This window comes from Carassius auratus, unplaced genomic scaffold (assembly GCF_003368295.1).
Source record: "Carassius auratus strain Wakin unplaced genomic scaffold, ASM336829v1 scaf_tig00215596, whole genome shotgun sequence".
NCBI lineage: Eukaryota > Metazoa > Chordata > Actinopteri > Cypriniformes > Cyprinidae > Carassius > Carassius auratus.
Window position 1 is genome coordinate 1 of NW_020528156.1, and position 25,604 is coordinate 25,604.

The 25,604-nt window shown below is 39.4% G+C and overlaps 1 pseudogene; it reads right to left on the reverse strand.

The window, feature by feature from the left end:
* Nucleotides 1–140: 140 nt before the first annotated feature.
* LOC113095074 (RIMS-binding protein 2-like) overlaps nt 141–25,604 on the reverse strand; it is a 98,283-nt pseudogene continuing 72,819 nt past the window's right edge.

The following is a 25,604-nucleotide window of genomic DNA, read 5'->3' on the forward strand; positions in this document are numbered from 1 at the left end:
ACATGAACTAAGACTTATAAATGTTGTAGAAAGATTGTTCTTGCTTAGTTCATGTCAACGAAAGTAGTTAACTAACATTAACTAATGGAACCTTATTCTAAAGTGTTACAGAGTAGAAATAAAAAGTCTGAAAAGGTGGAGAGAACTGAAAAACAAGCTATGGAATTAAATGACAGTTGAGAAGTGCTTGACATCAGTCAGTTCAGATCAAACCTTTATGATCTGGCCCTCCTTGAAGGGAAGCTCTTCTACAGCAGCATCGGGGTTCGGAGGACATTGACAAGGGGTCGTAGTCAAACATGGCCACAAGATTCGGGACAAGTCCTCTGGCTCGGACTCATAGTAGTCCGGAGACCGCCCGTCTCGTCCTCCATAACCATCTGAAAACACAGGAGAAGGCAAGCTTCTGCTACACACTGAAACCAGAGGACATTTAAAGCCCAAAAGAGACATAGCACACTTAACTAATCTATATCCTCAGAGGCAATCAATGCTGTGACAGCTAAACAATATTTAGAAAATGACATACAGTATGCTGCTATCTGAATATATTATGTGCCATTCCTTCCTAAGTGAGGCTACATATTAAAACTACATATTTACATCATAAACTGATAAAAATGCTAACTGCAACTTGATACATATGCATGCTCTCTATACAATAAAATTATTTGGCACACAGCACACCGGTGGGGTAATACACAAGCATAACTGAAAACAGAAGAATGCAGTAAGACATGTTTGAAACTGCCATGCATATTAAATGAACAGGAAAGGATAAAAACATTGCTGTTTTACTGTAAACATCTACAGAACATTATGGACAGACATGCAGCAACTCATTACCAATACTTTACTGGGATGATCCACTATCAATCTCAAACTTTTTCTCTATCTTATAACCAAGCCTTGGAGAGGAGTAAATAGTAGACCATGCCAGTTAATTCAAAGTGTATATGGAGCTGATAAAGTGAATCATGCACACTGATAAGGATATATAGAAATTCAAAAGCTGCATTTAAAATACAGTAATTTCCATAGTTCTCCATTAAAGCAGGCATATGCTCTTATATGCTCTTATAGTGTGCAATCATCCAACATCCAACAGAAAGAAAAGATATTCATGCAATTGAAACAATCAAGAATCTCAACAGGAAGCTCAGTAAAAGATGGATGATGAGGAAAAAGGCAACAAGGGAAGGCAAGAGGAGGAAGAAGAAGGGGTTCACAAACACTGTCTGGTGTTTTAGACCACAAAATGAGCACAAAGAAAAGGAGCAATCACCCTTAAACAGACCGAAACCCTAACCAAATCCTAGTTATCTGTTGCTAAAATAAAGACAAATTGCCTCTTGATTAAAACTATAAAATATACACATAAAAAGTAAATCAAAAGAAAAAAAATTGTTTAATAAATGTACCTCATCCATCTTTGTCTTTCATATGTTAATGAGAATTCCCTGCATGTCTATTCTTCTAAGATAAAGGTAGCTTCTTGCTCTTTTTGAGGATAGCAATACAAGTAAAGCTCTAGCAACTTTATCCGAGATATGTTTCCAATTTATATTTGTTTACATTTCTACATATGCAAATCTGTAGGTTAAAAGACAAGCAAAACTTGTAATTTTGTAAAAAGACTAAAGCTGAACTTCTGTGTAGCTACAGTACATGTTTGTGTCCCTATAATTAACCTATTTTGTGAAACTTTAAGGTCTAAGGGTTTAGCATCCACATGACAGGAACTGAAAGATTGGATATGACGTTATTTTGAAAAATGTAGTAAAGCAATGCCATCACAATAACCTCATGTATTATGTTTAAGTCTTGTGGCCTTATTTCTTGGAAATTGTTTTGTATTTTCTTTCTTTCTATTTATTCAGGTAGAACTGCTGTGAGACACCTATTTTTTAGAAACGGAAGAACCTAAATTTTTATCTGTGATAATCAGCAGTCACAGAAACAGTCAGTAGAGCTTAACTTGCATTTAGTTGAGAATTATTAAATTAAAGACCCCATGAAATCTCCTGAAAAATGCACTTTTTCTGAACTGACGTTTTTTTCTGTTTGGGTGGGACAAAAGTTTGCCAACACTTTATTTTGTCAGCATTTGACTGTTACACAAAACTAGTTGGACAAAGTCTGAGTTTCAGAGTAGGTTTAGAGTAAATATATATATATATATATATATATGCTAAATTATTTATTGGGTGACAATACAATAAGGATATATATAATTCATATAATTCATATAAAATAATATTATACATTTCTAAATCGCTTCAATATGCGTTTGCTCAAAGTAAACTCAAACTTACAGTACCTGGGTTTTAATAGGCTGTTCAAAGCTCACAAACATGGACTAAAAGCCACTAAACCCCTACATTGATTTCAGTGAAAGTAATAATTTCAATAAGAGTAATGATTTCAATAAGGGTCTTTAAACAAGACACTGTTGATAAAAATGTGCTATATTAGTTCAAATTTGTTCTGGTCATTTTTGTTGGATTTTCTTTTTCACGCCACATACCATATCGGTGCTCTGTTCGCTGTGGGGCCGATTTCCTGCGGTGGGCTACATTGGTATAGTAAACATCATCCTTGATATGTGAGAGGTTCCCTTCACTCCCCTCACTGTTATTCTCCACGGTGATCTCTACGGAAACACCAATCAGAGCATTACAGCCACAGCCCCTCTACTCACCCCGCTAGATGTGGATTATGGTATTTTCAGGGCTCTCAAGGTGTGTTTTAAGATTGGAAATGCCATTCTATAGCATTAAAGCATCAGAAATGGCGTACTGATCTTAAAACAGTATTGAAAGCCAGCTGACATGAATTGCTCTGGAGTAAAACAGCAATGTTCAACATGATGATGGTTTTCTAAGCGACAATGTGTGTCCTGTTAGGAGTACCAATTGTACACTAGAATAAAGCAGTTAAATAATTATTAGTGAATCTGAAACAGAATGAGTGTTCAAAGGTCAACCAAAAGTGACTCCCAGGGCTTACAGAACACCAGAACTGTCATGACATTTAAGGAAATCAGAGGAACACACAATAGGTGTCTCTACAAAGGAAGGGAAGGAGAGTCCAAACATCATGTGACCACACTAACCAATGGAAGGGACTGTCATTGGCCTTCTCTGAGCGGGCGGACAGCCGTGACTCGTCCTATGGCCGGAATGGTCCAGTCGATCTGAGCGTCCCGTTGAGGGAGAGCTCCCTAAAATCTTCAAAAGCAAACATTAATATGTTAATCAAAGCCTGTGGTTCCTTAAAAATAGATATCCTATTAAAAAAAAAGATTCCCATCATCCCCAAAATGAAATAAATAAATAAAGTGATTTCTTTAGAGAGCAAGATTCTAGTCCCAAGTGAAATCAAAACAAGGAGGATGAACCCGCCAAAACATTTAACATAAACAATTGAAACAAACTCTGACAACAACATGAGCAGGGTTTTGGCAGAAATCAGATGCTTAGCTAAAGACCATTTTGGTTTTTGTTCTGCTCCTCTTGTTCGTATGGGAAAGTTTTGAATTTAGTTTGTGATATGAGCTTTCTGATTCATATCATTCTACATTATGGTCTGCCTACACTTAATGTAATGTCTTGAGTATATAAAACTGTCAGTGCAGGTATATAGCATGCTGCAAATCTGTATACGATAGTAGTCAGGACATTAACCACCACAGACATCCTGGGAGATTTCCCTGGAATTTTCTTGATGATTTACAGGACTGTATGAACAGGTATTAGAAGAAAACAATGATGGGAAGCAAAACCCACCAAAAAAGTATGCATCTGTGCTGCTCAATCCAGATAAGTGAAGTGAGTTATCTGTTCAAGCCCAAATAAACAAGCTTTGACCGTTCCAATCAGTGGCAAAACATTGTTCATTTATTTGAATAACTTCAGTCCATACTGCACTGTTAAATATACAAATTCGTCATTCCTTTGGTGTTTCAAGCTACCCATAAACAACTCTAAACCAGTGTTTCCCAACCCTGTTCCTAGAGGCACCCCAATACTACAAATTTTTGAACCCTTCCCAATCAAACACATCTAAATTAACTCATCAGTTCATTAGTAGAGACTTAAAAAGACACCTAGTGGAGACCTCCAAGTCCTAAACTGGATGGGTTAAATAAGGGAGACATCCAAAATGTGTACTAATGGGGTCCCACCAAGAACAGGGTTTGGAAACATTGCTCTAAACCAGGTCTCCAACCTTGCTCTCGGAGACCCACTATCCTGCAAAGTTTATTTCCACACCTCCTTGCACGTTTTCAAGTGATCTTCAGAACCCAGATTAACTGGTTTAGATGATTAGGTTTGGAGCTAAACTTTGAAAAATAGTAGTTCTCCAGGAGCAGTGTTGAATACTCACTAGGAACTTCTAGGTTGGACTCTAAAGTATAAGTTGGAGGACTGTGGAAACATTGTCATTTGATTTGTGACTCTTCTTACAACAGAAACAAGAAACACTCAGAAATGGCCTTTAGGTAATCAAAACAAATCTACACATCCAAAAAATTTCACTTGACACTCTAGGAAATCAAACAAAGTCACATGAGATCTAAACCAAATCAAGAAAGTCAAGAAAGATCATACAAGCTAAACTCCCCCCAAAACAAGAGTAATATCAAAAGGTGAAATCAAACAATAACATAGCAACATCTAGCAAAATAGACCAAACAAAAGGCTAAACAAGAAGAACAAAACCAAATAAACCAATGACAGACTGGGTGGAACACCATGAACAGAAGAATGGTTTAATCGATTGTCGATGAGAACACAAGCAGTTGGTAGATGAGAAGAGGACGGAAGGGTGACAGGAGGGGTAGGAGACACACACCAGGGGTTCATCCATTGCCCTGTTGAGTCTGGCCACAGAGTAGGCCCTAATGTCCCTGTGATAGGTCCTGCCAACCTCGCTCAGCCTGCCCTCGCTCTGGAACCTGCGTTGGGGACGGTGATGGTGCGGATGATAGTGGTAATGGTGGTATGACTCCCGCATGCTCCTCGTCTCTGGAATGGAATCCAGGATATCCTCCTCCACGCTGCACTGCCGGGTCAGTGTCCTTTTCCTGCCAGCAGCCAGAGCACGTCTCTCCACAGGTCCCTCGCTGTGGATCACCCGCATGTTGGGGCCAGAACCCACCCGCAGCGGGCTGCCCCCCGTGTACGAGTGGTAGCTTCCACGGTAGCCAAGCGAGCCCTCCTCCTCACTCCCGCAGTCTAGTCCACTGTCCGGGCTCTTGGTGTTCTGCCTGCTACTGCTGCTGCTCCAGCACGATGGCCGGTCCTCTATGGAGCTGTAGCGCGGAGAAGAGCGCTGCCTCTGCAGCCTGCGGATGCTCTTGCTAGGGGAGAGGTGGTTCGGCTGCCGTGAATCCCGTTGGTAGGGCCGTGGGCTCCTGCAAGGAGTGCCTGGACAGGCTTCCTCGAAACGCAGACGCTGACCCATGACCTCCACCCCGGTGTCGGGTTCCTCCTCGGCAACTTCCGGGATGCTGTGGAGCCGCTTGTGGGAGCGCAAGGAGCGCTGTCGTACCACTTCCCGCTGCAGGTCCCAACTGTCCCGGTCCACCGCCAGGTCTTGTCTCCTGTAATATGCCTTTTAGAAGCCGGAGAGGATGATGGACGAAGGAGGAGCCAAAGTTTCAGTTAGATTTGGACGTATTTCAATTAGTTAAAATCGGGATTGTTTTTGGCGGGTTTTGTTTGATGGTGTTAGAACAGGCAGAGAAGATAAAACAGTGTGCAAATAGAGAACAAAATGGGAAAAGAAAGACAAAATAAACACAGAATTAGTTATCGGAGGTCATGGTCGAATGTAGGGCATGCAGTCTCATTCCATGACGGACATGACATGCGACGGGAGGGAATCTGTTGAAGGAAATTGTCAGGAAATGCAAACCGTACAGAAAATGAGAACTGGAGAGTATCACATATGCAGGGCTCATTGAGACAATCCACTAACAAAGCACAGTCCAACAACAACAACAACAAAACTACAGATGAGAATTCAGAACACAGAACATTAAGAAATTATTAACAGGCAATCAAAGGATCAAGGCTAAAGTATCTAAGGACTTTACATAAAAAAAATAAAAAATAAAATAACAAAATGGAGATTCATCTGCCAAGCAACAAGTGAATTGTGTTCAAAAGTAGACCAGTAACCTGGAATGGAAATTAAAAAAATATTAATAAAAAGACAAATCTTTTCTAATCATTTCAAATTATGTATGAAAACCGTAATCGTTGGTTTTAAATTTGTACATCCCGATACATGTAGAATATATTTTTAGAATAAGAGGAGATAGCTACAACAGCATATTGTTAAAAAATATTGTTTTTAGTATTTAAGTTTGACACTACTGCAGATACAGTTTTCTGTATCATACTAAACTGTAGATGTCTGCAGTTGGAAGCAAACCATATCCCAAAAAGCAGAATATATTGTAGCCTTTATAAGGTGTTAGTTTTCATACCACAATCCCAATGGCTGCTCAGGTCTCCAAAAAGATAACTCAAAACAAAAATGACAAAAACGGAAATATAATATACCATTTATTACTTCATATATTCAATACATCATGTATTTTTGCAACCCTTTCTGTATAATACTTATTCATAAATATCTTTTTAAAATAAATCTTAACAGTAAACATCGTTCATGAAGAAACAGATATTCACAAAACTGTCAAAATTACACTGAGAAAAGTAAAACTTAACAGAAGTGTAACCATGAGACAAACATAACCAAAAGTGAATAACTGTTTCATTTAAGCAGACTTTACTTAAATGAGATTCCCAAAATGCCCTTGGAATGATATGTGCATTTTTCACCAGATCAACTAGGAGCTAATTTGACACTTTCAATTTATGTGATACTTATACAGAACAGCACAAAAAACTGTCTTTATTTAATAATAATCACAAACACATTAAAACCATGGCGTTACATTCCATGAAGTAAACACTTCAGGCATAGCAAACAGATACACACTGTATATATCTGCACATATGTGATTGTCATATGCAATAAATCTAAGAATCTGCTAAATAATCCTGGCAATTCCAAGTAACAAGAGCCACTTCTACTATATCTTCTACTAATCCAGATCGATTTCGATCAGATGCATATTGATGCAATACTTAAAACTGAACAACAGAGTTGGCAACATCTGGAGAGTGTAAAGCATATTCAGACCGTTTTCTCATGCATTGCGTGTGCAGCCTCAGGTTAAGCCATTCAGATGTATCGAGCTTTATATGACTGGACAGGCTTATACAAAGCTGTCTAAATGACTGGATGGTGTCGAAGTTCGGTAGTGCAAAGCAACACGCTTTTAGGACTGAGGAGAGACTGAGGATGGGGTGACCTGTTAAGATCCTGCCGCTCAAGCTTTGTGTACAACATCAAAGGTCTAACACCACGTGTTTTATATTCACCATCACAAAAACACACAAAAAAACCCAGCGCTAGTCACATTCAGGACAAATCCACTGAGTTACTTTATAACAAAATATACTCTTACCTCTAAAGATGACCTTAACTGAACTGCAGTTGGCCTTTCAAGCCTATTCTATAAGGTTGAAGTGCCAATAATCTAGTACCACTCCTTGGGAGGAGCCCTAGAGAATACGGCATACTCTATCCCCCTTCGTCTGTCCCAGCCTCTAGCCTGCGGCCCTGTGGCCCACGCCCAAGACAGACGGCGGCCGGAAGGGTGTCTGTTCCATACCTTTAATGTGTTGTGTGAGTTGATGCTGCGCCTGCGCCCTTCTTCCAGCTGCATCTCCGAGTACAGCTCCTCCTCATCCTCCTCCATGATGTCAGACAGATCGGAGCCCCGACTGCTCTCGGTGTAGTACTCTTCACTTTGGCTATATTGAAGATGCTGGAGGTACAGACATGGAAATCTTCATGATTTCACACTTTTTCACTACTTGTTTTGTTATTTGCACATTCTTGCTATTTTATTATTAAAAAAACAGCACAAAAAAACATTAGGCCCATATATGGAGGCTTATTTGGCCAACATGTAAAAATGAATGCATGTCACATTTTAGCTCATGTTTTATACTTGCCCTGTCAATATTTTTATTTGCCAGATTAGTAAATACACACAAATACTCTCTCTCTCTCTCTCTCTCGTGCGTATGCGTGGGCGTGGGCGTTTGTGGAGCGAGCGGAGCGTGGCTGTGAGATTGATTGTGGAATCTTTGTTTTCAAACTTATTTTTTTTCTCCCACTTTTTTCTTTTTTCCCCTCGCTGTTTAGTTAACAAATAGTAAAAACAAAAGGTTTTTGTTCTGGTGGTGCGGTCTTTCAGACGCCGGAATGGCGTCTGTTCCCGTGCAAGGAACGCCAACTCTGTCACTCCGGAATGGTTGTAAGTGTGTACCAGAGGCCGGGGTGACAGTGGAAGAGCTGCTTTTAGTTATAGGAGAGCAAGTGGGGTTTGATAATATCATTTCTGCTTCGCGGATGAACAAGGCTGTCGTTGTGTTTTTTAAAATCAGACTCTCATGTTAACCAGTTGACTGTGAGCGGAATATGGGTAAGGGAAGCGTTTGTTACGATAACCCCGCTATCCGCTCCAGCAACCAAGATCATCATTTCAAATGTTCCGCCGTTTATAACTAACGAGACTATCACGAAAGAACTGCAGAGGTTTGGAAAGATCACCAGCCCTGTAAGAATGATTCCGCTTGGATGTAAAAATAATGCGCTTAAACACGTCCTCTCGTTTAGACGCCAAGTCTTTATGTTTTTGAATTCGCCGGATCGTACGTTAGAGGTCTCTTTCCGTGTTAATCACGGGGAGAATTCATACATGGTTTACGCTAGCACTGAGAACCTAAAGTGCTATGAATGCGGAGTCTTGGGTCACAAACGTTTTGCATGTCCGCATAAAGATGACCAACGTGCATCTACTTCTCGTGAGGATGTAAATGATACAGATCAGCGAAAGAGTGAAAGTGAAGAACAGGGAACTGAAGAGCAGGATGAAGGGCCTACAGAGGAGGGGAAGATACAGGAGGTGAGTGAAATGAATGTATGTGCTGTGAGTGTGGAGCAAGCTGGATGTAGTTCTGTCCCTGATAAACATGGAGATGTGACAGATGGGATTGAAAAGAGAGAGGCACAGAGTGGTGTGGAAAATGTGTGTGAAGTTAAGGATGTGGCACAGGCTGACAACTTAGAGGAAAATATGGTTGAGGAGGTGGATAGTTTATCCCAGTATACAGATGATGGAGTAGATGAGGAACAGTGGACTGAGGGCTTGAGAGGAACGGATCAAGATTTGTACACTGTTGAAGAAATTAATGCATTTCTGGATAAAACTAAAGGTAAAGCTGGTGTTGAAGTAAGTCATTATTTTCCTGATATTGAGAAATTTACTGCTTCAGTGATGTGGGCTAGGAAGGTGAATAGCATTGATGAGCTCTCACAACAGAAGCGGTATCGTCTAAAAAAACATCTTACTGGCCTTAGACAAGGCAAAAAGACAGGGAAAGCGAGGGGAAAAACGAAATCTTAATGGCTTTTAACATTTCTATGTCTTTCTGTTCTTTCCTCTTCTTTTTCCCTTTGCTTATGGAGATCTTGCGGGTGGGATCAATTAATGTAAATGGAATGAGGGATGGAAAGAAAATGAGTTTACTATCAGAAATAATTCGATTGAAAGATTTGAGTGTGGTTTTTTTGCAAGAAACCCATAGTAATCAAAATAATGAGGCTGATTGGGGTTTGTGGTGGGAAGGTGAAAGAATTCTTAGTCATGGGACTAATGTAAGTGCAGGAGTAGCTGTGCTTTTTTCCCCTGTTCTCAAAACAAAAATATTATCAGAACATGAAGTGGTACCAGGGAGATTATTGGCTGTAAGAGCTGAGATTAGAAATTTGAAATTTTTGTTTGTAAACATCTACGCTCCTAATATAGGAGAAGACAGAGTACAGTTTTTTATTAAACTAGAGCACTTTTTAAAACAGCAGCAGGATGGTGATGTTATTGTACTAGGTGGAGATTGGAACTGCACTTTAGACTCTACACAAGATAGGATTGGAGAAGAACCTCATCCAAAGTCAAGTATATCTTTAGCTAATATTATAAACAATTTTAAATTCTCAGATGTATGGAGAGAACAAAATTCATCAGTACGGCAGTATACATGGATGAAAGTCGGTAATGGAAGTGTTTCTGCTGCACGTTTGGATAGATTTTATATATCACACAATATGAGAAATATGATTGTTAATACAGCCATCACCCCAATAGTTTTTTCTGACCATAAGCTTATTACAGTTGAGTATATACTAACTGAAAGAAAGCATAGGAGTTATTACTGGCATTTCAATGCCAAACTCTTGGATGATAAGCTTTTTTGTGAGAATTTTAAATGTTTTTGGGAGGCTTGGAAAAGTGAAAAGTGTACCTATGAAAGTGTTATTCAATGGTGGGAAGTCGGCAAAGTGCACATTAGAGGGTTCTGCCAACAATATACATCTCATTCCTCTTTAGTTCTGAAAAAGACTTTGGAGTGGTTGGAAAAGGAAATCATGGACATTGAAAAGAAAATGAATGATACTGATGCTGGGAATCTACAAGATCTATGGATTGAAAAGAAAAATCAGCTAAGCTCCTTTTTAAATGAGAAAGTAAAAGGAGCACTTGTAAGAAGCCGTTTTGCAACGATAAGAGATATGGACGGACCTTCTTCTTATTTTTTTAATTTGGAGCGAAAAGCAGGTCAAGAAAAGCAGATGTACATTTTAAAGGACAACAATGGACATAATACTTCAGACCCTATAGTGATGCGGAAACTTGCTGTGGAATTTTATTCTAATCTGTATGATGATGACGACTCCGATGAACAGTGCAGAAATCAACTGTTTCAAGATCTTCCTGTTTTAACATTGGAACACAGACAATCTTTAGACACTGAAATCACTTTTGAAGAGCTCACTGATGCTGTTATGGGACTTTCCTCAGGACGTACCCCAGGACTGGATGGACTACCTGCTGAATTTTATAAGTTTTTTTGGAATGTTATTGGTGCTGATTATTTTGAGGTAATCAAAAAATGTATCATAGAAGCTGTGCTTCCTCTGAGTTGTCAGCGGGCAGTTCTTACACTTCTCCCTAAAAAGGGTGACCTGACATTTTTAAAGAACTGGAGACCTGTAGCAATCTTAGGTTCCGATTATAAAATTTTTTCAAAATGTTTGGCCAATAGGGTAAATAATGTACTGCATACAATAATACATAAAGATCAGTCATATTGTATAAAAAATAGATCGATACAAGATAACTTACATCTGGTACGGGACATTTTTGACTTTGCCTCTTACAGTAAAACTAATATAGGTTTTCTGTCTTTAGACCAAGAAAAAGCTTTTGACAGAGTTAATCATCTTTTTCTTTTTGATACCTTAAAAGCTTTTGGTTTTGGAGACATTTTTATCTCCAAAATAAAACTACTGTATGCTGGAGCCACATGCATGATTAAAATGGCTGGTGGCCTCAGTATTCCTGTGAAAGTAAAACGAGGAATTCGGCAAGGCTGTCCTATCTCCGGTCAGTTGTATAGTATAGCCATAGAACCTTTACTATGCAGACTGAGAAGACAGCTGACAGGTCTACAGGTCAATACATTGGATTTTAAGTGTCCTATCAAGCTCTCTGCATATGCGGATGACGTCACAGTTTTAATCCGTAATCAAAATGATGTTGAGTGTGTAAAGTTGGCTTTGGAATGTTATGGGAATGCGTCTTCAGCCAAAGTTAACTGGCAAAAATGTGATGCTTTGTGGTGTGGCCAAGATTTTATTAGTCCATCATTACCTGGTGGATTGAAGTGGGGGAGAGAAGGGTTTAAATATTTAGGTGTTTTTCTAGGGACAGATAAATATAAAAATAAAAATTGGGAAGGACTGGTGGAAAAAGTGTGTGCTCGGTTGTCTCACTGGAAATGGTTGCTGCCCCAGCTGTCCTATAGGGGGAGAACCCTGGTCTGTAATAACCTGATCGCATCATCGTTGTGGCATAAAATGATGATTTTAGAGCCTCCGGAAGACCTGGTAAGAAGAATTCAAAAGTGCCTGGTGGATTTCTTCTGGTCAGGACAACATTGGCTGAAGGCACCAGTGCTCTATCTGCCAACACAGGAAGGAGGACAAGGGTTGGTGGACATTAAATCCAGAGTCAGAGCTTTTAGACTTCAGGCGGCTCAGAGACTCCTGTATGATGAAGATGTAAGCTGGACTGGGACAGCCTGTGCCCTTTTGAAGAGAGCAGGAAATATGGGATTAGACCGACATCTGTTTCTGATGGACACTGAAAAGCTAAACCTGACAGGATTGACAACTTTTTACAGATCAATGTTATATATATGGAATTGTTTCAGTTTCTCTCGAGAACCAAATGGTGTGAAGGGGCTATGGCTGAAAGAAGAACCACTGTTTTTTAATGCATCACTGGATCTAGATGCTTTTAAATCAGGATCCCTCAGAAAAATGCTGTGGACTGCAAATATGACCAAAATTGGACATTTTGTTTCTGAAAAAGGATGGATTTCTGCTGAACATTTGGCTTTAAAACTGGGTATTAGATCAGTCCGAGTGGCAGACAGACTGTTGAATCAAATCTTTGAGTTTTTACCACCCGATTATAGACTGTTATTAGAGACACCGGCTGAAGAGGAAGAGCTTCCTGTCTTCCCGGACCTAATTTTTTCTGCTGATTTTAGAACATGGGAAGAAATGGAAAATGGTCTGCTTTCTTTTAAGACACCCCAGCCGGGACTTTTTAGACTTGCTGGAAAGAAAGATCTTTATGGATTGTGTGTAAAGGTATCTCATCTTCTTCAACTTCAGAATGTGAAGGAGTCGAAGTGGCAGGAGTTTTTTGGGTCAGGTGTTTCCCCTAAAGGCTGCTGGAGGACCTTGTACAAACCTCCTATTGAGAAAAGAACTGGAGACTTACAATGGAGGATTGTGCATGGTATAATAGCCACAAACAGACACAGAGCACACCTCGATCCACAAGTCCAGGAGGGCTGTCCTTTTTGTGGAACTCAAGAAACTGTTTTCCACTTTTTCTTTAATTGTGAAAGATTACAACCAATATTAGATAAAATTGAAGAGTGGTGTCAAGCTCTAGGGGAAGTATTCACACCTGAAAGGTTTATTTTTGGCCCAAAATATAGCAAAAGTAAAATGAGGAGTCATGTTCTATTAAACTTTTTATTTGGGCAAGCAAAGATGGCTATATGGTTGTCAAGGAAAAGTAAACTAAACGAAAAGGGATCAACTGATGCTATTTTAATATTGAGGGGATTAATAAAATCCCGTATTAGTATAGAGTATAGCTATTATAAGTTGATAAATGATCTGCAGATGTTTAAATATAAATGGGAAGTTAATCAATGCATTTGTGAAGTTGACTCTGATGAAGTTTTGATTTTTTATGTTTGAGGAATGTTTGTTTTAATATGCTGTCAAAAAAAAAAAAAAAAAAAAAAAAAATTGATGGCAATTTATAATTTTTAAACTTTTTTTTTGTAATAAAGAGACCTTAAAAGTCGAAGTCTGTATATCTCTCTCTCTCTCTCTCTCTCTCTCTCTCTCACACACACACACACACACCCACAAACACAGCAATATTTTTTAGTGATTTCTTTTGCCATTATTTTGTCATTTTGTGATTTCTTTGTCATTTGTAGCAATATTTGTTTGTGTCTGGATTTAGTTTTGCATTTTTCATTATTTATGTTAAAGTTAAAGGTCCTGTTTTTCGAGCTTTTTTGAAGCTTTGATTGTGTTTACAGTGTGCAATATAACGTGTTCATGTTTTGCGTGTAAAAAAACACAGTATTTTTCACACAATTCACGAAGAAGGGGACCTTTAAGTTACAAAGTATAGTTAGAACAAACAATTTGACATATATAAGAAAAGAAAATTTTTTTTTACACCCCATCAATTGTTTTATTTTTTTATTTTTTTTACATTTTAGGACATACAGATATTGGCCTGGCATTTCACCAGTGTTAATTCATTAATTCTATATAATACCAACATTATACTATGAGTGATATAATATAATGTCATGCTTGGCATGCACATATTGTTTATTTGTAAAGCATAAATAAACAGAAATGCCCATTACTTGTGTTGGAAAAAACGGTTGTCCTGACCCAAAACTCCCTTGAAAAGTTTTCTTGTGCAGTACAAAAAGATTGCTGTTTCTTAGACTCACTTGTCTACCCAGCTCAGAACCTCTGAGAAACTCGTCCACAGAAGCTCCTCTTCGCCTGGCGTGAGGGGAATCGTACCCGTCCTCCTCCTCGTCTGAGTTTAATGAATGCAGAGCGTTACCTCTCTCGCTAAAGATGTTCCTCCTCTCCACCTGAAACAGAGCATGCACATGGATATTCTGTCATGCTGCTTAAAAGCATGCCAGCAACCATCTTGATCATCATCTACCTCATTTAACACAGCAAGCCAGTGGACTCACCCTGCTGTTCGGGGCGCTCCTCTGCGCCACCTGGCGGGCCATAGCACGAGCCACTGTGTTGGGAATGGGCACTCCCTGAGGTTGAGGCAAGATCCTCTGAGGGGAGGGTGAGCGTCGGCCCTCTACGTGAGGGGGCTCCAGCATGTGTCCCGGGTGTGAAGGGGGCGGTAGGGGTGACGGAGCCCGTGGATGCGGCTCCCAGGGCTGCCCCATTTGCCTGCCCATCTCTGGCTCTTTGGCATGGGGGTCTCTGGCACTTGGTAGAGCTTGGGCTTAGACATTGGGTATGGGGAGGGAGAAGGGTGGATGTGGGGGTGCGAGGGTGGTGGATGAGGGTGGGATGGCGGGACGGAGTGGGGCTGGACGTGCGGTTGTGGATGGCTTGGGGGGTAGGCTTGTGGGTAGGGAGGCGGCTGAGGTGGGTGTCCATGGGAGTGAGGCACCAGGAGGCTGTGTGGAATGGCAGCCACGGGAGAGTCCTGTGACTCTCCTTGTGCTGATATTGTCCTCACAACGACCTCACGCGCTTCCAGACACTGGATACGGTTCAGTTCCACCGTAACGAAATCTGCTGTGGGGTACATTATCTCTGCTATCTAAAAACAAACAAACAAAAGGAATGCGGGGTAAACAAATGTGCCTCGAAAACAATGAGTGTTTCCCGCTGATATAGTCAGGCAGTTATTCAGATTTGTACTTGATCTGTTTTTTTGTTGTTGTTGTTTTTTTTTTAATTAGCCCCATCATAAAAAATGATATATAAAAAAAGCTATATATTTTGTGTTAACAATAAATACATTCAATTACTTTAAAAAATAATTATAAATATATAATGCATACATCAATGTAAAATAAATATAAAATAATCTACCTAATGAAATAAAATATTTTAGTACATATTTTATTTTTAATTAATATCTATTTTAAAATAATTTACATACATGCAATAATTAACAGTATTTTATTTGCAATAACAGCTGGAAATTACACAGCTATAGTTTAATTCTGTAACATAAATAAACTCATAAACACACTTTTGTTAGAAAACAGAAGCATATGGTGATTTGTTTATAATTTTACGCAACCATCACAGATGATATTTGTCAGATTATAACAAGTAATTCTCACATTTGACAAATGTTAGACAGCTAGATGCTTATTGCATCATAGAAAGCCAGGCACAAAAACACATTAGATTTTATGAATGTCAAACAAGGCGACGAAAACTCCTCACACTGGTCCTGGATCAGCTAGACATAGTTATTGTTAAGATCGGCATCATAAGATCTTAAACCTACTGGTACATAAAAAAACATCTCAGAAATAAAATACATTTGTATATATGATACATAAATAACTGTACTGTTTGTTTTTTTGTCTCACGAAAAGAGGTCAACATTATTTTCAAATATATTTTTGTCAGATTATCCAAAATGACTTACATAAACCCCTGCATTATACAACACAAGGAAAACATTTGCCATGCAATGACAAGCGATCACCTGATGGCGCCAGTGAGCAGAATAAAACAAAAATGTGAACTAGCATAATATGTTTAAAAAGGCTCAAAGCTGATAGCACCTTTAATTAGCAGGGCCCACTCCTAATTGCAAATCAGTAGCTGTTATGCACAAACGGCATGATGATAGTAAGAACTGGCAACATCACTTCACCTTTTGACCTTTAGTGCAGACTATGTATCCGATTACATTGGCTCCATTGGAAGTGCCGGTAGGAGTGAGGGGAGGAGGCTTCCAACGGATCTGTAAGACACCAGGTGTCTGTCCCATCTGAACCTGCACATCCTGAGGAGGTAAAGGAGGACCTAAACAAAAAAGAGTAGCTTTGTGAGTTTGTTACACTGTATCGTGATTAAGGCAAATCTGTGTAGGTCTGCTGTTGTGTTTGTAGCTGTTTTCAGAAACACGTGCATGCTTGTGCTTGAAAATATGATGTATGTGTAATGGGCATGTAAATGTGCGTGTGGGTGGTGCGCTTTACAGCCGTAAGGGACGCCCGCTGTTCATAGACTATCACAGTGTATTTGCTTATGTCAGCACTCTGAATTTATGTGGGCTGATTTGTCTTAATCATACTGAGTGTTTTATGTGGCTGCCAGCAATGGACCGCACCATCTCAGAACCTAAAACACACAATGCTCTGTTATCATTTCAGCTGTTTAACAGGCATCATTCATCTCCTCTCTCGCTTTGTTTTAATTCAAAACATTTAAATGTGTTGCAACTGGTTATCAGATGGGATTTGTTAGGCATGGGTACCGATACAAAGTTTGAATCAATTCTGATTCACTCTAAATTTGTTTAGATCTGATTCTAATTTGGATTCAGTTCCAATTCATTTGCATAGATTTCATTTACAATGTCCATTTTGTTTACACATTCTGCCATACAGAAAGACATTTTCTCTTTGCTATAAATTACACACAGCAGTTTCAGACTTATTCAAATCAGCAACTTGTCAAAACAAAATGACTCAAAAGTCAATAATTTTGGGAATCTGCTCATCAGAGTCATTTGTTTGTGAACCTGAATACTTGGCTCATGCTGTATGTTTTTGATTTGTAAAAAAAAAACAGCTCATAAGATTAATTTGCTCATGAATCTGGCTTCTCTGGTCGTACTGTAAGTTTTTGATTCACTAAAATGTATTGGATCATAAGAGTAATTTATTTCAGGTACTCAGGTTGCAATATACAGTACGTTTTTGATTGGCTAAACAGTACTGGTTCATAAAAACTATTTGTATCTTGTTTTTGCATGCAGCATGGGACATGTCTTTGCGAAGACCATGAGAACCAGACATGTCCTGTACACAGACCCTATGGCCAGCTTCGACTCTCTTCACCAAACTCTGGTGTAATGTACAGTATCCCGATCTTCAAGAAGAAGAAACTGTATTAATATTCCTGACAAAAAATATAATTCCACAATCTTGTGATTCAGCCACATCATGTTTCTTCATCTAACCAGAGAAGAACTGGCCCCCCAACTAAGCCTTTAGGTTTTAACACCATTTCTGTCACCGATGGAGTTTGGGTTCCTTGCCCCTGACTCCCTTTTTGGGTTGCTTAGTTGGGGACACTGGCACTATTATTGACTTGACTGCACAGACTCTATTGGATGAGAAATGAATTAAGGTGATTGATGACATCACACTTTTCTCCAGGGCAACTTTAGAGATGGACTAATCTCATTCCATAACTGATGGACTTTACACAGCTATTGAAACCAAACTGAATCAACAATGAACTGAATACAACAGAATTGAATTTGCATCATTGAATGGTCATGTTTATCACTGTAAAGTTGTACCAAGAGCTACATAGAAAGGTCAATCTCACCATTATTTCTTGTAAATGAGGCCACTATCATTGAACGTGGACAAGTGTGAAAATGATTTGGCTCTAAGATCTAGGCCCAAACATTTTGGAGAAATAATCAAATTTGGTTAAATTTAAACAGCATTTAATTGTGTTTTAGAGATGCCATTTCATGTCTTATATACTAAAAAACTAATTAAAACAATGTATACTGTTTCCGAGTGACCAACAATCAATCAAGACAAGCCATCCTGATGTCAGAAAGCAGGTTCTCCTGTTGCAGGTTTGAACTCTTTGATGGATCACACTAATCCACACTGATCACTTTTCTGCCCACCACTTGACAGATCATCGGGGGAGCACTTAATCAATAGACACCCCTCACTGATCAGAGCCCAAGGGCTGCTCGGGGTGCTCATCGGTCCAGAGACGTCAGTGCCTGTGGAAAGACAGTGGAGCTAAAAGTGGATCATGTAATTTGTGAAGTTGATCCAGAGGAACTGGATCAATGCTCTGTAATTGAAAACAGCTCAAAGGCTGTCTTTATCTGATCAGGCCTTCATTTAAGGTTGGCACTGCATGGCTAAACGCCTGCAGATGGGTGCCACATAATAAAAGCCTGCACTGTTAGTCCGCAGGGAAGCCTGCTGATGGGCTAACATTGCCCAGTATGTATAACACAGTCTGTAGGAGGGGAACACAATGTGAGCTAGACTAGACCGAGGGTTCATTTATCTCAAGATGTCAAGATGCCCTGAGACATGCACTCCACTGTGCTGGAAATTTGATAATCTTGAGCAGGTCCATCCGATCATGAGCAGCCTTCCCTATCAATTAAAAGTATCTATTAAAAAAATAAAAAGGCACTATGGGATAAAAAATATTCCTGTTAACACATCAATGACTTCCATTTTTTTTCATTCTTTAAAAAAATAAAAAATAAAAGCAATTTGGGTGCACAAAGTGATCATAGATGTTGCATCATATACATCACCTTCCAGCTAAACTGGGTTGAATTGTTTTTCACATTTTACTTTTTAAACGCTACCGGCTCTTTAAAAAATGGGGTGGGATGACCCGCTTCTGTTTCAGTTTAAATGACTTCAACAAATAGGCACTTTCCCACATGGCACCCTTAACTCTTGCGATCTTCCTCTGAGTCCACACTTCTGTGACTTACATGTAACATGTACTACTCGGTCATTGCAAACCGAGTCCTAAATTCTTTAAAAAAAAAAAATTACCTCACATTGAGTCAATCACGTTCACACACTGCCTCCGAAACTTTCATCTGTCATTCAAAATTTAGATCAGCTTCGGTTTTCTGCGTTTTCGCATCCATAGCAAGCATTTTGATAGGAAAGGATGACAAATATGAAAAAAAAACTAAAAAAGTCAGTTTGCAAGGACATTAAGTTCGTTAGACCACAAGTGCACATGAAGTGTTGCATTTGGAACGGGAACATAGAACAAAGCTGCGTGTTTCAAAGCACTTCGGTGGACCTTTAAAGTCCATGTGATCCAGAAGTTGCTGCCGACTTTATTTCAGTGTAGAGAAGAATTTCCAGCTGATATTGAATTAAAATGTTTATTCATCAAGGATGCATTAAACTGATCAAAAGTGACAGACATTTATACACTCTTGAAGTATGAATACTTCATTAAGTATCAAACTAATGATGTATGAAGTGTGATTTTTGAGATATTAAAAGCATCTTTGGGTCTCTCCACGCACCAAACAGAACATTAGGGTTCATTAGCATTAACCCTATATAGCCTATAGCAATAAAAACTGCAACTGTTAATGATCACAGGCTCTGCTGACAGTCACGGCACGGCAGGAGACAGCCGTAATAATGCTGACAGCCTTTCATTTCCTCCCTGGACAATGGCTGTCACACTCAGGATGAGACGGAAGAATGAGCTGGCTCTGAAAGCATCCTCATAGGCACGTCTGCTCTGCTTCTTGGCATTGCAATGAGAGCCTATACGTCTATGAGTGTGTGTGCCGGTGTGAAATAATGTGGGAGACAGTAAAAAACAAGCAAGCGAGGACTCCCTCAGAAGCAGAATACTGGGCATCCCCCTCCGCCCTCCCCTTTCTCACATCCTCTCTGATTTTTCCTCTTTTCATCTTCAGTCGCTCCTCTTCCCTACTGCGGCAAATGCTCTACCCATTTCCATTCATCACGCATTCATTCATTTCCTTCGCTCTCATTCGTCTGTACTCCAAAGCAAGGCATCTTCAGGGTCCGCTGGGAACAGCGTTGAGAGATGAAGAAAAGCAAAACGCAAAACGGTTGATCAACATCTCAGGTAGATGTCTGTGTAATAGGTGATATTTGAAAACCAGAGCCGACAGCTCTTCGTTTATACGCTAACGTGCCATAGGCTTCTTTTAATGAAGGCAGCTTGTGCTTGTCTACAGTCTCTCTAGGGTAGGAAGCTCATTATGGAGCACTAAACTTCCAGTCTCCTCCTTTAGCAGGGCAAATTGATGAATAGGAACTGCATAGCACACATCAAGGTTACATGCTTAATGTTAACTGTTATCTGGCACTAGGAACTCCCACAAAAAACTGACAACTTGTATGATATAAAGTAGCAAGGATGCTTTCTCTGAGGAAGCATAGTCTTTGAAATATTTGGATGAGAATTATAATTGGACAAGGATTATGACTGGAGATCTCGTAGGAGTTGGTAGATACAAAGACAGACTTGTTCCCTTGAAGTCAAATTTTTTCAGACTCTCCTCTGGGTAGAGATCTATTAATAATTGGCCCTTAAAAGTTAAAAAAGTGAAACATTTCTTGACGTGGGTGGTATTGGGGGCTTAATTACATCCATAACAAGAACACCAATACGTGTGTTTTAATCTTAAAGCATTAGCCTTATTAGGCTTTCTTTCAGTTTTAGTCCCTGTCATGATCAAAATGTGTGATTGATATTTTAGTTGGGTATGGTACAATATTTTGCTAATTTTGAAGTACCAACAATTATAATTCTTGAGATATCATGCCCTAAAAACATGGCATCGCTGTCATTTTTTGGCTTGAAAATAATTATGGGGCTAAAAAAATATGTAAAATCTGCAAGGAAACTAGCCCATGGAATTAATTAAACAGCAACTAAGGTTGAGCCGATAGACGATGTCATGACAACCCCAACCCCCCCACCCCCCAACACACCTTTTTGAATGCAAGAAGCTTTTAGTTTCACTATCTCTTTCGAGATTCACAATTGCACGTACTCTATTTATACAATGGAGTAGCAATACTTACACACTTTTTACAAGATTATACATTTGTCAGTGGTACTGAGGATCTGCAAATCATTCGCCACCGTCCTCAGTCATCTCTCCTTACACAGTGTCTACACCGGACGTGAAAGTTGTCGTGTGGTGCCGCACTGCATCAGCTAAAGACTGTCTACACTGTCTGCACTTCACTCTAGACATCGTCCGATTCCAAATTTGTAGACATCACCCAACCCTAACAGCAACTAGAAAACACCTAGCAAAAACTATTCAGAACACCATAGCAATCACATTGCGCTAACAACCATTTAGAAGGAGAACATTTGTGCAACCACATAGCAATGGCCTACCAACCACACACAACATCCTGGCATGATGGGGACAAGTTTTGCACAGGTCTTAAAAGGGCATAGTAATCGTAATAAAGGAGTGATAACTGCCAATTTAGTGTGATCATTTAAAATGAAACGTTACAGGTTGTTCATATGTTCTCCAAGGCTATATGTATTTTATCCCCCCACCCATAATAATAATAATACAAAAAAACTGTATTAAAAAACATTACAATTTACAATAACAGGTTTCTATTTTAATATATTTTAAAATCGAATTTATGTCATGGCAACAACAAATTTTCATCAGTCTTTACTCCAATCTTCAGTGTCACATGATCCATCAGAAATATTTCAGATATGCTTGGTGATAAAGAAACATTTCTTCTTTTATATATATATATTTGATAATAAGTATTAATAATGACCCCTGATTTGTAAGTTCTGTAATAAGAAATATTCCTACCACTGGAGTAATTCAGTCTTGAAGTACCATCTTGTTTTTGCAAGAACGCATGTTGAGCTATGACACAACAAAATATTATGCAATAAATCAGACTGAATATTGAATTGACTGACAGCCCTGCTGATAACCAGATCTCAAATCACTATAATACGAAACTGCGATGAGTGTGCTTTCAGTGTTGACCCACCGGCTGGCTGAGTGCAGAACTCCACTGAGACCTCCTTCTTCTCCCTCTGCTCAAGGGGAAGCTGCCAGGGCATCTGATGGGGCCGGGCCACCACCCGTATCTTATACACCGTCATGGGCTTCAGATTGTAGAAGTGGTACTTGTACCCTCCAGGCTTCACAACATCATACTCCACGTCATTCAGGAAGATCATGTGGCTGTAGTTGCTGTTGCTTGGCATCCAGGTGAGCTCAGCTGATACTTGCGTGATGTTCTCCACACGAAGGTAATAGGGCGCCACCACCACATCTTTCCCCACCAGCAGTGTGCAGCGCAGTGGATCGGAGAGCCCCCGCTCCGTCACACTCTGGATGGAGATGCGGTGCGTACAGGAGGCCAGATTCAGCTTCTCGATCAAAGACTTGGTGCGGCCGCCGAAGGGCACACTCATGCGTACCTCCTGATCCACCAGCACATTGTAGCCACTGATGGGCGTCCACCCGGGCAGCACCACCGGAGGGTCCCAGCTTATGATAACGCTCTTGGCCAGCTGCTTGATCAAGGTAATACGGCGGGGGTAAGGCACGATGTCTTCTCCGATCTCGTCGATGTTCACGTCCAGCGTGCCTGTGCCATTACTGCAGGGTCCCAGATAATCCATGCCCAGCCCCATGCTCATGCCCAAGCTGCTCACCCCACTGCTGCTGCTAGTGCCCGTCCCAGTGCCCGAGCCCAGGGTGTCCAGCTTCTCTGAGAGCAGCGTGCTGAGTGTACTCACGGCACTGCTGGGCATGGAGGCGGGGCTGTGGTTGAGGTAGGACGTTTCCTTGATGCGGTCCAAGAGAGGAGCCGACGGGAGTTCCTCATCCTGGACAAAGTCCACAAAGTTGGAGGGAACGAGACCCTGCTGTCCGTCCAACAACTCACCTGGAGAACAGAAAAGGGTCCCGAGTGATGAATAGGAGCATGAACAATTGCTGCTGAAAATTCAGCTTTGCCATAAAAGGAATAAATTACATTCTAAATTATATTCAAATAAACTGTTATTTAAAACTTTGATAATACGAGTTTACTGTATTTTTAATTAAATAAATGTGGCCTTGTTGAACATAAGAGACTACTTTCAAAAATGTTAATAAAAATAAAAATAAAAAATCTGACTGAAGCCAAACTTTTGAAGCTCTAAAGCAGTTCTGTAATATGACATACCCTCATAGAAGCCGTCCTCATCCATGGTCCCATAAACATACAGGTACTTCCCAGCCACCAGGGGGAGCTCTGCTTCAGGATGATCATTGGGGCCATCGTAAGGGTTATAACTGCAGGGAGGACATGCTGAATTTAGTTCATGGACTTCATTATTATTAATATTAATCCCTACATTAATATGTATATTCTGGATTAAAACAAACAAAACAAACAAAACTAAGGAAAAGTCCATTTAAAAAAAAATGTAAATATAGAGTTAGCACAAAATGCTGACATTGCTAGGCCATCTGTAGGCTGACTGAAAACGTTAAACACTGAAGCTCTGTACTTGGTTTGTTCAAACATACCAACCAGCCTTATATAATGGTGTCAATCCCATTTGAAATAATCTTTCATTATTTCTGGGATACAATCTTAGAAGCCTATAGGGAAAGATGACTGGAAGGTCTAAAGGCAGAATATATTGAAGCTCATATTTTGGTAAACATTTTATGGGAATGCTTCAGCTTGATATTCAAACTGTAAAAGTATATATATGTTCAGGTAGGACTATTTATCTAGGCGGATGAAGTAGTTGGTTATGTGGAAACAATGCTATGCAAATGCTTACATCACAACCTTTTATAGTATTTTTAAATTGATATCACACAAATGGTTTTTACCATACATTATATAGAATGGATATCATTTTGCAATTGCATTAAACCATCTCATGCTAACACATACTGTATAATATTATAGTAAGTGCTATGATGTGCTTGGAGAGATGATGAGTCGAAATTCTTGTCTGTGGTAATTGACAGTGTGCACAGATGGTGTTGATATACTAAACTTGTATTTAACCCAGAGTATTCTTAAGGCAGGCCTGATACTGTGGCTAACGCTATTCTACACCTAACCATTACAGCTAATGGCACGATATAACAGATCATTATAGATAATTACATGCTATAATCTATTATTACAGCAAACGTCCCATTGTAACATACTGTAACGTGTTACAACAGCTGTAGTGAATCCACTCACTTGTAGCGGGCAACACACAGTCGCACTTTGCCTGTGTATCTGGTCTTAGACCTGGGGGACGAGCCAAGCTCTTTGTCCATCTAAAGGAGAGAGGGAAAGCGGATAGATGAGTTAATGGCCAGCTTTACTAGCTTACAGCATTGTTGTTGTGAAGCAGCATGCTAAGCTTCACCAGCACAGGGAGTTTAATGCTTTGTTCAGACAGATTTGTTGGCATAGCTGACTCAAATCTGTTTAGTTTTTTGTAGTATGAACAGCAAACAAACCATATGAAATCCAGTGTTTACAAACCTGATCCAAACCACATTCATATGTGGTTTAAAACCGATTACATCTGATTTTCAAGTCTAATTGTTCAGATCGGATTTCAAAATTTCAGCTACTTTTCATAATTCAGAATGTGTTTTTTGAAATTGTGCTGATGTAAATGCACTAGATTTTGGTGACACTTTCTGAAGTGGATCATATTTAATCAAACGGCAAAATGACACTATGCGCACTCAGACCTAAAGATCAGATTTATGTGTAGTATGAGCAATGCCTAAGAGAGTCAATGACAAATCAGTGAATGTTTATTCAAGTTTAGATTTTTGATAAATGCCTGGGCAAAAATTAATTTTGAAATAACTGAAAGCAAAATCCAGTGTGCAATCTGATAATGTGGGCGATTAAGCCAATAACACCAGCAGAGAACAGTCTGAGCAGACAAATTGGACTATTCACACCCACACACTCTCTCACACACACACACAGCCTGTCAATGTATACTGTAATTATTCTCATAATGGCCAAATCACTGTGGTACATGACACACTATTATAATTTACTTTGCTCTCAAAATTATCTATTCTGTTCTATTCGACTATTTACAAACCTTTCAGTTTTATAGTTTACTCACGTCCTGTTTTTTTTTTTTTTGCACCTTTATAATTCACTTACATTAAAAAATTTATTAACAGTGAACATTTAAAAAGTGAAAATTTTTCTTTAACAGACTGTGATTATACATTTCCAGAATTATTAACATTAAATCTATTCAATCTAGTATAGTTTTTAATATAACTTTTTTTCTTAAGTCAAGTCTGAAGGGTGTTGTTAGGCATGACACAACTCGGAGTGCCTGCAATCCCAACTGTACTAGATTTACAATGTTTATAACTCTGAAAATGCATCACAGTCTGTGAAATGGTTACCACACACTCAATGAAAATATTAAAACCAAAAATGCATGTATTGATATGGCATTTCCTTCCGATAATGCAAATATAATCATTT